The following is a 13,313-nucleotide window of genomic DNA, read 5'->3' on the forward strand; positions in this document are numbered from 1 at the left end:
AATGAATATCTACATGATCAGTCAATTAAGCATAGAAAAACATACAATTTCCACTAGAAAAAATGCTACATTCAGAGGATAATATAATAAATGGTGATAAATCACTTAGAAAAATTAAAAACTGCCACAAATGTCACACTGGGTCCTAATGGGTTAATATTCTGCTGTTAACCACTGTGATCTGTACATTGTAATGTACATGTAGAAATAGTAAACTGAGACATAATATTGTTAAAATTGCACTTATGTTTGTTAGTAGAAATTCCAGGTTCATGTTATTCACATTTTTTAAAGGATAGTTTGTAGATGTAAACATTTTCATCATGTAATTTTGCTTTTTTTTCACTCTAAAACATAAAAGTTAGACATAAAAAGTTTGGGTTTGACATTATTGATATACTATTGTGTTATCATTTTAATGGTCCGGCCCACTTTGGATTGTATTGGGCTGAATGTTGAACCTGAACTTTAATGAGTTTGACCCCCCTGGTCTCGATCTGTGTCCATGTTCCAGCTTCTTATATTTTTGTGATTTCAAGGCGTTTCCTCGCTAAAACACTGCAAAAAGTAATAATAGAAATCTTCAATGTCTTTCTTGTAGAGTGCACTCTGCTGCTCTAAGTCCCGCCTACTTCCACCACCACCCCACCCCACCCCCCCGCCAATGCAGACCTCTATCCTACTGTGTTCTCGACCAATAGAAAGAACCCAATCTCAAATAAAAGATGACACTTGGATTTTGTCAATACCACAAATGATAAATTAATGGTGAATAAAAAAACTGTGTCACGGCAGACACAATGGTCCATAAAGGGTTAAACATGGCTGTTGTTCTGAACTCATCCATGAATATATATTTTCTCTTTTTTTTTTTTGTCAAATGTCCGAGTTCACTGAGTATAAATCTAAGTAGGTCTGGATCAATGACAGGGCTGCATAATTAATCAAAAGTCAATCCTAATCCCAATATCAGCCTGAGCGGTTATGTAACGGTCTAATTACAGAAATGGAAATAATAAACACAACCTTGTCTGGTGACAGTTTGGGTTTAGTGACTCAGAGAACAGACTGTGGAAAACATGCTAAATGAAAGTCACTACATGTTTCTGTCATCATTACTCCATTATGTCTTTTTATGCTAGTTTACATTTGATTGTTTGAGTTGGAAAATCGACATATTTCAATGAGTAACGTGTGCATTTGTGTTAATAACTGACAGACTGGATTGGATCTCATCAACCTGGACTGAAGATCAGATGAGGATATTTAGAGGTAGAACCACCATTTTCTCACTTCTGTAGACTAGTTACAACTAAACTGTGGGTTTCCCTCTGAAAACCTGTGGTTTCTGCAGGTTTAGTGTTGGGTTGTTATGTCTTTTCAAGCTCTCTTACAATCAGAATCAGAATGCTTTATTAATCCCAGGGGAAATAATTACGTGTTACAGTTGCTCCATTCAAGTAAAATAAAAGTACCAGGAAAAAAAATATTACATATATATATATATATATATATATATATATACATACACACACACATATATATATATATATATATATATATATATATATATATATATATATATATATATATATATATATGGGTGTGTACTGGCAAGAATCTGGCGATACAATACAAATCACAACACTAGGCTCATGATACAGTATATCCCAATATATCAGGATACTGCTAAAAAGGCAAATTTTTGGGTTTTTTTAAATGATTATTTCCTTGAAGAATTGAATTCCACCAGAAATCCGCACTAATATTAAACACATTGTTATTTGATCCCAACAGGATCTAATGTTATATCACCAAATGTTCCTATGCTCAAACTGAAATTATGTTTTACAGACATTACAGTTTAAGATCCTGTTCAAATGTTCATATTCTATTAGTTCAGAATTAACATCAGAACATTATTTTTTCCCAAAAAAGGAACTAACATTATTTAATAAAACAGTGTTAAATAATAATAAAATATAAACAAAAAAGAAAAACAAAAATGAACCTCCACAATATCTGCAAATGCATAAATCCCTAAAAATATCGATACAGTACTTTTTAATATTGATACAGTATTGTGAAATGAAATATCGCGATATATTGCAGAACCTTTATTTTCTTACACCCCTACATGTATATATAGCTCTAAATATATACACCAAATACACAGATTAAACACTAATAAACACAGAACAACAAGTTCTACACTATGTACTTGACAAATATTATCAATATGATGATTAGAAGAAATGGAGATAAGTAAGTGTGTAAGTAGATTATATGATGAATTACTAATAATTATAATCTGTTTCATTATGTCTATCATTAGATCAACCAGACCCAGACTCAAACCGAGTCTGGGTCTGGCCACTGTAACTGCTATTTTCCCCCAAATTATGCAGCTCTATTCACTGTACATCAAACATCGAACAGAAAGAAGAATAAATTCACAATTCATCAAATAATCTGAAACGGAAACTGTAAAAAAAACCAAAAAACAAAAAAAAAACAGGGGTGGTTTATGAGCTATAATAAACTGAGTAATGCTAACATTAGCCAACAGCTGCTATCGGTGCTAAGTTGAACAGGTTTATAAAACGCCCCGTCATAAAACGTGAGGTCATTGTGTTTCAGTTCATGGGAAATAAGTGTGCCTCATCCAGGACGAACAGGGACATGAACCGCTGATGACCGTCCTATGTCTCATTTCTGGATCAAACCTCCTCTGTCCCTCCCAGAAAACACATGTCACAGATCCACATGGAAAACCCAAGCACAGATTCAGGTCCAGACCTGAACCGGAGCCTCTCCTTCCCAACGTGTCAATGATGTAAGAACAACCGTTTACAGCCGACTGACACCATCAGACCCACCACCATCATCATCATCATCATCACTACAGGGGGCGGGGCCAAGGCACTTAAAGGGGTTCAGAGGATCATCCAGCAATACAGAACAGAACAGATCCATCACAATAAACATGCATCTGCAGACTGGGTCCATTAGAACAGAGGTGTCCAACATATGGCCCCCGGACCAAAACGGGGACATCCAAGGGTCCAGTCCCTCCCATGGAATGAATTAGTGAAATGCACAAATTACACTGAAGGTATTAGGGAAGGGATTTTTTCTTTTTTTTTTTTTTTTTAAGTTAGCAGAACCAATAGGGTGTTTTAGTCTTTTAGTCTGGATTGGTATTTATTGGTTATTTATTGTTGATTATTTAAATGCATTATTTGTAGTGGCTTTCAATGATCTTGTATTTGTGTACTGATTTATTTATTTATGTTTGTCACATCGCACTTTGGATGTGGGCTGATGTCTGTGGTAAGCTGCAAATGAATTGCCCGTATGGGATAAATAAAGTTTTCTGAATCTGAATAAACATTAACACTGAAGGTATAAACAATCACTGGTGTTAAAATCCTTTTAGTTCAGGTCCTAAATTCAGACCAACATGACCTAAAGTGGATCAGAACCAGTAAAATAAGAACATAATAACCGATAAATAATGACAAATACAAATTTGTTAACATTTACAAGCTGTCCTTTCACAAAACATGGGTCTGGAAGATATCAACATAATAACCATGTAAAGAGTTCATCATATTGTTTTTTCTCTTTTTGGAATAGATCAGACGAAAAAAATCAAAAACTAACTAATCCAATTTTTATGTAGTAGTTTTCTTTGTTTTTTGTATCAAAAAATATGGTTTATGTACATTACAAACATGGCATTTAGAGGATTAAAAATATGACAGTTATTGAGTATTTGGTAGTTTTGTTTATGGCTCAAGTTGAAGAAATACAAAAAAAGAAAAATATTTTGACGTGACTACAGCCCAGAGCAGACTTCACACTTTGAGACGGACCTCTAAGGGCGGATTAGCGGAGGGTTAAATTTAGGACCATTTTACAATTTAGTTACAGTGCGATCGATGCACATTCTTAACACAACCTAGCTCGATTTTAAAGATTAGTTTGGAGGAAGTGAAAAACAACCAACGATTAACTTATCAATATCAAAAACGATGTTAAAGACGGATGGAAATGAAGTTAAACAGGACAAACTGAACCTCGAAGTCAAAGAGATAAACACCAAAAAGAATTAGACAAACACGTTTAGATCTGAATAAACCAACCTTAAAAATCCAAGAAAATCTAGGTTTGCCTTTTAAAGCCAGAAATTCACTAAACAATATTAATGATATTAAGCTAAATTCCACAGATACTGAGAGATTATAAAACATCCTAATGGTGCTGAATTAAGTTAAATCAACTTAATTTACTGATAAAGTTCAACATTAACTTAATCTAATCATGAAGGACTATCATCATCATCATATTTAAGACATTTTAAGGCCCAATACTTCGCAGAAACACTGTAAATCAATTCTTTCTGTATGTTTGTCCCACATGGAGGTAACATTACATGAATTTAACGTCATTATATACCAAAAAAAAGCACAAATTAACTGCTCTGAGGAGAAATAATAAACAGCATAATTAGAAATAATCAGAATAGCCAGCACTGAAACTAATGGCATTAGGATTCTCATGTGGAAATACTTATATTTTGAAGGAAAATAAAAACTCAAATAATAACTGTACCTAGAATTTCCTTGAATTTTCACTACTTTTTAAACTCAGTTCCAGGTTTGATTAATTATTTGGACTTGGTTGTTCAGTTGATGTCATTTGATTGATCACTTATCTGCTTTCCTTGCTCGAAAGTACCAAAATTATAGAATACACCATCAAAAATCCACCTTAAACTACCAAACCCTGATTAAATAACATAAAGATGGTTGAACATCTCCAGTGAAAGGATACAAACAACTTCTCAGTGAGGCTGTCACAATAATCAGACATTTTGTCTTAGAAACAGCTGCGGTTAATAATTTAACTGTTGGTTTCATGTCACTAATATAGTATAAGAATAGTTTAATGGTACAGATAATGATGAAGATGAGTCATTTATGGAACGCATAAATAGAAAGTGCATTTTTGTTTGGTTATTGGGGTTTGAAATTAAACAGATCAGGACAGATTTTACATATTGAATATCATTAGCCTCAGACACAAATGGACAAAAGTCTGTGGACACGTTGAATCCAGGTGTTTCTTTTCTAACAGGGGTCTGGGATACAATACAATAAGGACTAATGTCAGAATATAGATTGATATTGGGATAAATATCCTATTGACAATTAATATTGATGTTTCTGTGTCCAATCCTTATGAACAGGACATCTTACAGCTGTAGACATGATATGTCCACATATTTATGTCCATAGAGTTTAAAAACATCAATATTTCCTTAAAGTTTGACAGTAGATTTTTCTTCCTCAATCAGATGTGATGAAAGTAGATGGAAAATTATTATTAACAGTCAGAGCAGGAAAATATTATAGAAATTAAAAAATAATAGTCATGGATAAAAAAAAAAAAAAAAAAAAAGTTGATATAAATTCAGTCCAAACCCTCTCTGAGGCATTTTGGAAACAAAGATAACAATTTAACCCAAACTAACCAGTGCAATGATATTTATCTCAAAATAAAACTACACAATGACATTATTGACATTATATTATGGCTCTAAGGCTCTTATTCAAAAAGCCCAGATGTGTTGCAAGATGCTTTTAAGGAACATTGTTGTTATACTTTTAGCACCTTTTAAAATAATGGTAATGTTTTATATGTATGTTCTTATCAGTTTTCAGTTTGCTTTTGGTGCTGACTTTCATTGTGTTTATGTATATTTCTAGTGTGAATGTACGGCTGTGATTTCCATTTTGTGTAACTTCTGCTGCTGCTGTCTTGGCCAGGACACTCTGGAAAAAGAGATTTTTAATCTCAATGAGCTTTTTCCTAGCTAAAAAAAATGTTATAATAATAATAATAATAATAATAATAATAATAATAATAATAATAATAATAATAATAATAATGATTGACTAAATTCATTGCGTGCTGTCTTGAGAAATCTGATGTTTAAGTTCATGTGTCGCCTGAATCATTCAGAAAACACTGTCATTTTATTGTTGACTAATCTTGAATATTGTGCTGTAAGTTACACACCTCAGTCCTGGAAACACTGGTATGACTGCCTCTTAAAAGTATAGAGGTTATTATTGTGTTTATATTTATCTGTTTGTCTTTTAGTGTGGACCGTGAGCAGGGGTGTAAGAAAATATCGGTTCCACAAAATATTGCGATATTTCACTTCATGATACTGTATCGATATTAAAAAGGACTGTATCAATATTTTTAAGTATTTATTTAAGTGCAGACATGGTGGAGATTCATTTTTGTTTTCTTTTTTGTTTATCAAGCTCTTTTATTTATACATTCACATGGGTATTTTGCTCTGTTGTTTGTATACTACAAAAATAATATTATGATACTGCATTATGTATCATAATACTAATAATACTTTACTGCAGTATTATGATAATGGTTATTTCAAGCTTCCTAAAAGCACTTTTTACTGTCTGAGAGAGGCAAATGTTACTTTTTTTAATTGGGAATGCACAAAATAATGTTCTGATGAAGATGATTGAACACTATGCATTCTTTCCACAATAGAATACAACATTTAAGCAGGATCTTTAACTGTAATGTCTGTAAAACATTATTTATTTATTTGTGTAATTTTGTACTGGTTAAAGCCCCATGTTAAAACTTTATTCATCCATATGCTGTACTATAAGGTTTTCCACTAAATCATCTTTTCAAAAAAGAAACAGAACAAAAAAATATCGCCTTGTTAACAGTATTGTTATATATTTAGATATATCGTATCGTGATGCTAGTGTTGTGATTTGTATTGTCTTCCCAAATTCTTGCCAATACACACCCCTAACCATGAGTCTGTAATGTCTGTCGGTCATTATTGTTTTGTATCTCAGACCCCTGTTAGAAATGAAACACCTGAATTCAACGGCTCCACACACTTTTGTCCATGTGTCATTAAGCTTATGAAGCTAACGATATATGAAGCTGAAACAACAAAGCTGCTGAAATAGAGGTTTGTCTTCTGCACTTATGTAATCGTCATCCCCGTCTCAGGTGAAACCACTTTGTACATGTCAGAAAACTCCTATTGTGATCATGTAAACACGCTCTTATCAGATTACATCCATGTGAACTGTTCAGGTTGAAATATGGTCGGTGTTGAACTGTCTTTTAACTGGCATCCACGCGTGGTCTTCACCTATTTTCCTCTATATTTCCTGTGTATCTCAAAAGGATTAGTTCGCTTTTACATCATGTTCCAACTGGGAATTTACAGTCGAAAAAGCTGAGCAGAAACAGCCGGAGTACGGTGATGATAATGAGCACAGAGTCCTATCAGTTCACTCACTGAGCCCTTGTGTTTGGTGCTAAAACACTCCGACAGTACACAGTATCACACTGCAAAACAAACACAGACTAATTGATGTATTTCACACAAATGGGTCCGGTCATAAATAAGTCATAGCAGGAGGATTACACGGCAGCGGCCACATAAAGGCTGCCTTATGGGTTATCTATTTATCGTCAGGATCTTTTTATAACTGCATGATGCATGGGTTTTTTATTCCCCGTAGCAGTCCTACTCAGGCTTTTAATGTCTGTGGAATGTAGTTTTTATGGATGCACGGTGAATAAATAGTGAGTGTTGAAATGCTGGACTATCCCTTTAAAACATGAGTTTGGGAAGGGGGCAAAGTGATCCGCAGCACGTCGATGCAAATGGCATGCAGAGCTGCAGCAGCAGGACAAACCCACTGACCTGACCTGCCTCCACCAAGCTCCCACTACACACGAAAAAAAGTTCATTATCAGCTCATGACAGCCTGCTTTACAGCCTCTAATAACAGCTGACACATGAGGCGTGTTTACGGCTTAGGTAAAATGTCGGGAAATTGAAGGATTTAGCCCGTTGGGCTCTCCTGAATCTGACCCTGCATCCATCCTCTCTCCTTTAGAGCTAACATTAGCGATTAGCAGGGCGTTAATGGACAAAACCAGCAACTTTGAACGCAACTTCTGACATCTAAAAAATCACAGCAATAGCAAGTAAATGGTGCTAAAAGTGGATTTATCTCATCATTTTAGGAGTAAATGTTGAAGATTTTTTCATTTGGGGTGGTGTTTTAGGCTGAGATAGCCCCCATCCGCTGGGGTTTGGGGTAAAATAAAGCGTTCAAGTGGAAAGAAAACCAAGTTAGCAGAGTAATGGTTTAGTTCATGTACAATTAAAGCCAACACACGGTACGTTAATGCGTCAATACACCGTGGCTAACAATCGCAGCCGTAAGATTTAGTACAGGGAGGGGGGGTACATTTGTCCCTGGGGAAGGAAGCTGAAACCCGGCTCGGCCTGGTTTGGCCCTGATAGACTCCAGGAGGAAAAAAAGAGAGAGAAAAGAAAAAACCCACCTACCTTTCCCCAATTCCGATTAGCTAACATTAGCCGTTAGCCTAGCATTCCAAGCTAACTGACGCTCGCGACACCTAACAGCAACCGAGCAGGAAAAGCGGGTAAAATCCCAAACCGGGCCAGGTCCACATCTCCCTTTATTCCGGGACAGCGCTAAATCCGGACCGGAGAAAAGCGTGCTATCTATGCTAGTGAAGTCCGGGTCCGGTACATTCCCCTACCCACCTAATAACATGGTCGCTCCCAGATCCACATACCACGGCGGACAGGAGAAAGCATTCCCGCAGTAAAAGGCAGAAAAAGTCCGGCTTCCGGTGCACGGTCCGCGGGCATGGGGCTCCGGGGCTCCCGCGGGGGGTATCCGGAGGGTCGGTCCCGGGCTGTGGGGGCTGTGTTCGGGGCTATTCGGTGCAGTGTTGTCGGGCTGGTATGCGCTGTAAGCGGAGCTGCTCCGGTGCTCCCTCCCCTCCGCCGATCCAGCAGTAATGGCGACTCCCTCTCCCTCCTCCCGGTCCGGGGCTCCGTCTCTCCACCTCCACCCGCCCCCCTACCCCCACCTCTCCCACCCCTCCACGGCCGTCCACACCTGTCACGGCCCGTGGGCTCCGAGGAAACCACAAATGAGGAAATAAACCCGATAAATCATAAGGAAACAGAAGTATATGATTAATAATAATATATATATATATATATATATATATATATATATATATATATATATATATATATATTAAAAAAAACACGGTATGAGTTAAAGGAAAAGTTAAGAAGAGAAATGACGAAACACGACATGAAAATGACGTCAAGGAAACTGATGACGACACAAAACAAGACGGTTGAAGTGTAAACAACGATGACGTATTAGGGACAAATAAAAACAGTTGTCATTGTGAGAAAAAAGTCGTAAAATTTCGTGAATAAAGTCAAACTATTATGAGAATAAAGTCGTAACATTTTGAGAATAAAGTCAAACTATTGTGAGACTAAAGTCGTAATATTTTGAGAATAAAGTTGTAATATTTCAAGAATAAAGTCATAATATTATGAGAATAAAGTCGTAATATTTTGAGAATAAAGTCATACTACTGTGAGAATAAAGTCGTAATATTTCGAAAATAAAGTCGAAGTATTATGAGAATAAAGTCGTAACATTTTGAGAATAAAGTCAAACTATTATGAGACTAAAGTCGTAATATTTTGAGAATAAAGTTGTAATATTTCAAGAATAAAGTCATACTATTATGAGAATAAAGTTGTAATATTTTGAGAATAAATTCATACAATTATGAGACTAAAGTCGTAATATTTAAAAAATAAAGTCATTTAACAGACAACATCATATCACTCCTGTCCTTGCATCCCTTCATTGGCTCCCTGTGTGTTTTAGAATTGATTTTAAGATTTTACTGATCACTTTTAAAGCCCAAATGGGCCTGGCCCCAAGTTATAGAGAAGAAATGCTAGTTGACTACGAGCCAGTACGCAGCCTTAAATCCTCGGGCAGAGGGCTCCTGGCTGTTCCAAAGTCGAGGCTTAAATCAAAAGGTGACCGGGCATTTTCCATCAGGGCCCCTCGACTTTGGAACGGCCTACCCGAGGAGATAAGGCTTGCAGAATCAGTGACATCTTTTAAATCACTTCTAGACTTGCTTTTATGTGATGTCTGTCCCTTTTTAACTTTTAATTTTAATTTAAATTTTTAAATTTGATCCTGTTTGATTATTAATTTGTTCATACATCTCTCTAATTGTGTTGCTTCTGTTTTAGTGTTTTTACTTTCTTCGTGTATCCTGCTGTTGTGCCCTCTGTCAAAGCACTTTGTAAACTTTGTTTTTAAAGGTGCTATACAAATAAAGTTATTATATTATTATTATTAAATACTATTATGAGAATAAAGTCGTAATTTAATGAAAATAATGTTGTACTTTTATTAGATTGAAGTGCTAATATTCTTTGTTTGTTTATTTTTTTTAACACTTCAGCAGCAAAACTATTGGTTGAAACTGACTTGCATACTGCGCCACCCAAAAATAATTTCACCAGCTTCTACTGGTTAACATGATGATGATGCTCACAAAATGTGATCACGACTTTAGTATGTGTCTAAGTTTTGGGGGTTTTAAGGGCTATTGTTTTTGGTTCGGTTTGTTTGTTTGTTTGTTTACACTTTAGCAGCAAAACTATTGGTTGAATTCATACCTAATTGAGTTTGTAGATTACCAGTGAGCCAGAATAGATGTGATTACATTTTGGGAAAAGTAGGTCAAAGTTAAAAATTTTTTATGAATTTTTAAAACAATTTTTCCCTTTTACTTATAATGACCAAAATTTGCCTATGCTGACATCAGCACATGCATAGACATGATGACATCAGCTGGATCGATGCCAAAATAAGCGACAATACGTGTGAGGGGCGGGGTTTGCTGTTTCTGGAACCACTTGTTTGAAAATACGTTTGCAATAGTGTGATAAAAAGTCTGAATTTTTAGTCAGTTCCTCCTCCACCAAAGAGGTAATTTACTCCAGTTTACTCCACTTTGTGTACTGTGTGTATTGTCTGTGTACTCTGTGTATTCCGTGCATAGTCTGTGTACTCTGTGTAAAGTCTGTGTAGTGTGTACACTGTGTATAAAGTCTGTGTACTCTGTGTACAGTCTGTGTACTCTGTGTATAGTCTGTGTATTCTGTGTATAGTGTGTGTACACTGTGTATAAAGTCTGTGTACTGTGTGTATACTCTGTGTATAGTCTGTGTACTCTGTGTACAGTCTGTGTACTCTGTGTATAGTCTGTGTAGTGTGTGTTCTCTGTGTATTGTCTGTGTACTGTGTGTGTATAGTCTGTGTACTCTGTGTATAGTCTGTGTACTGTGTGTGTAGTCTGTGTACTGTGTGTGTAGTCTGTGTACTGTGTGTGTAGTCTGTGTACAGTCTGTGTACTATGTGTATAGTCTGTGTACTGTGTGTGTATAGTCTGTGTACTCTGTGTACAGTCTGTGTACTGTGTGTATAGTCTGTGTACTCTGTGTATAGTCTGTGTACTGTGTGTGTAGTCTGTGTGCTCTGTCTATAGTCTGTGTACTGTGTGTATAGTCGGTGTACTGTGTGTATAGTCTGTGTACTGTGTGTATAGTCTGTGTGCTCTGTCTATAGTCTGTGTACTGTGTGTATAGTCGGTGTACTGCGTGTAAATAAGTAAGTAAAGCTTTATTTATACAGCACTTTTTAAAACATGTTAGAAAGTGCTTCACATAAAGGAGAGATAGATCAAATCAAATTTTTTTTACAGTCTACGTATAGTCTGTGTACTCTGTGTATAGTCTGTGTACTCTGTGTATAGTCTGTGTACTGTGTGTATAGTCTGTGTACTGTGTGTGTATAGTCTGTGTACTCTGTGTGTAGTCTGTGTACTGTGTGTGTAGTCTGTGTACTCTTTGTATAGTCTGTGTACTGTGTGTATAGTCTGTGTACTGTGTGTGTATAGTCTGTGTACTCTGTGTATAGTCTGTGTACTGTGTGTGTGGTCTGTGTACTCTGTGTATAGTCTGTGTACTGTGTGTGTAGTCTGTGTACTGTGTGTGTAGTCTGTGTACTCTGTGTATAGTCTGTGTACTGTGTGTATAGTCTGTGTACTGTGTGTATAGCCTGTGTACTGTGTGTGTATAGTCTGTGTACTCTGTGTATAGTCTGTGTACTGTGTGTGTATAGTCTGTGTACTGTGTGTATAGTCTGTGTACTGTGTGTATAGTCTGTGTAATAGTGGATAGTCTGTGTACTGTGTGTATAGTCTGTGTACAGTCTGTGTACTATGTGTATAGTCTGTGTACTGTGTGTGTATAGTCTGTGTACTCTGTGTACAGTCTGTGTACTGTGTGTATAGTCTGTGTACTCTGTGTATAGTCTGTGTACTGTGTGTGTAGTCTGTGTACTCTGTGTATAGTCTTTGTACTGTGTGTATAGTCTGTGTAATTGTGAATAGTCTGTATACTGTGTGTACAGTCTGTGTACAGTCTGTGTACTATGTGTATAGTCTGTGTACTGTGTATGTATAGTCTGTGTACAGTCTGTGCACTGTGTGTACAGTCTGTGTACTGTGTGTGTATAGTCTGTGTACTGTGTGTACAGTCTGTGTACTGTGTGTACAGTCTGTGCACTGTGTATGTATAGTCTGTGCACTGTGTGTGTATAGTCTGTGTACTGTGTGTACAGTCTGTGTACTTTGTGTGTATAGTCTGTGTACTGTGTGTACAGTCTGTGTACTGTGTGTGCAGTCTGTGTACTGTGTGTGTATAGTCTGTGTACTGTGTGTACAGTCTGTGTACTGTGTGTGCAGTCTGTGTACTTTGTGTGTATAGTCTGTGTACTGTGTGTACAGTCTGTGTACTGTGTGTGCAGTCTGTGTACTGTGTATGTATAGTCTGTGTACTGTGTGTACAGTCTGTGTACTGTGTGTACTGTGTGTACTGTACTACAGTATTCCCTCCACTGCCTCATGCTGGTTCTAAAACAATAGAATGAACATAAACAGTATAGAACAGATACTGGATCAACACGTATTGATCAGATTGATCTGTGTGAATGTGCAGACGCCTCATAATACACGGACACAACACAAAGTACACAACACAACACGACACACACCATGTACAGTTTAATGCATTGAGATGACTTAACACTGAACATAAACCATCTGAACAGACATTATTATTATTATTATTATTATTATTATTATTATTATTATTATTATTATTATTATTATTATTATTATTATATGAATGTCAGGGTCTCCTACTGTTTCACGGTACAGTCTAAACTCTGACCCTAACGGTGGTTTTGTGTTTATTGATTATATTGATTAGACAAAGTGCACAAAGCAGACAC

At 36.3% G+C, this 13,313-nt stretch overlaps 1 protein-coding gene across 1 annotated transcript in view; it reads right to left on the bottom strand.

The window, feature by feature from the left end:
* Positions 1-8,922, bottom strand: part of arhgap5 (Rho GTPase activating protein 5) — a 111,277-nt gene extending 102,355 nt beyond the window's left edge. Inside the window, 1 exon segment of the mRNA XM_030127063.1 lies at positions 8,660-8,922. The gene's annotated coding sequence lies outside the window, so the exon portion shown is untranslated.
* Positions 8,923-13,313: the final 4,391 nt, after the last annotated feature.

The sequence above is a fragment of the Sphaeramia orbicularis genome, chromosome 22 (assembly GCF_902148855.1).
Source record: "Sphaeramia orbicularis chromosome 22, fSphaOr1.1, whole genome shotgun sequence".
NCBI lineage: Eukaryota > Metazoa > Chordata > Actinopteri > Kurtiformes > Apogonidae > Sphaeramia > Sphaeramia orbicularis.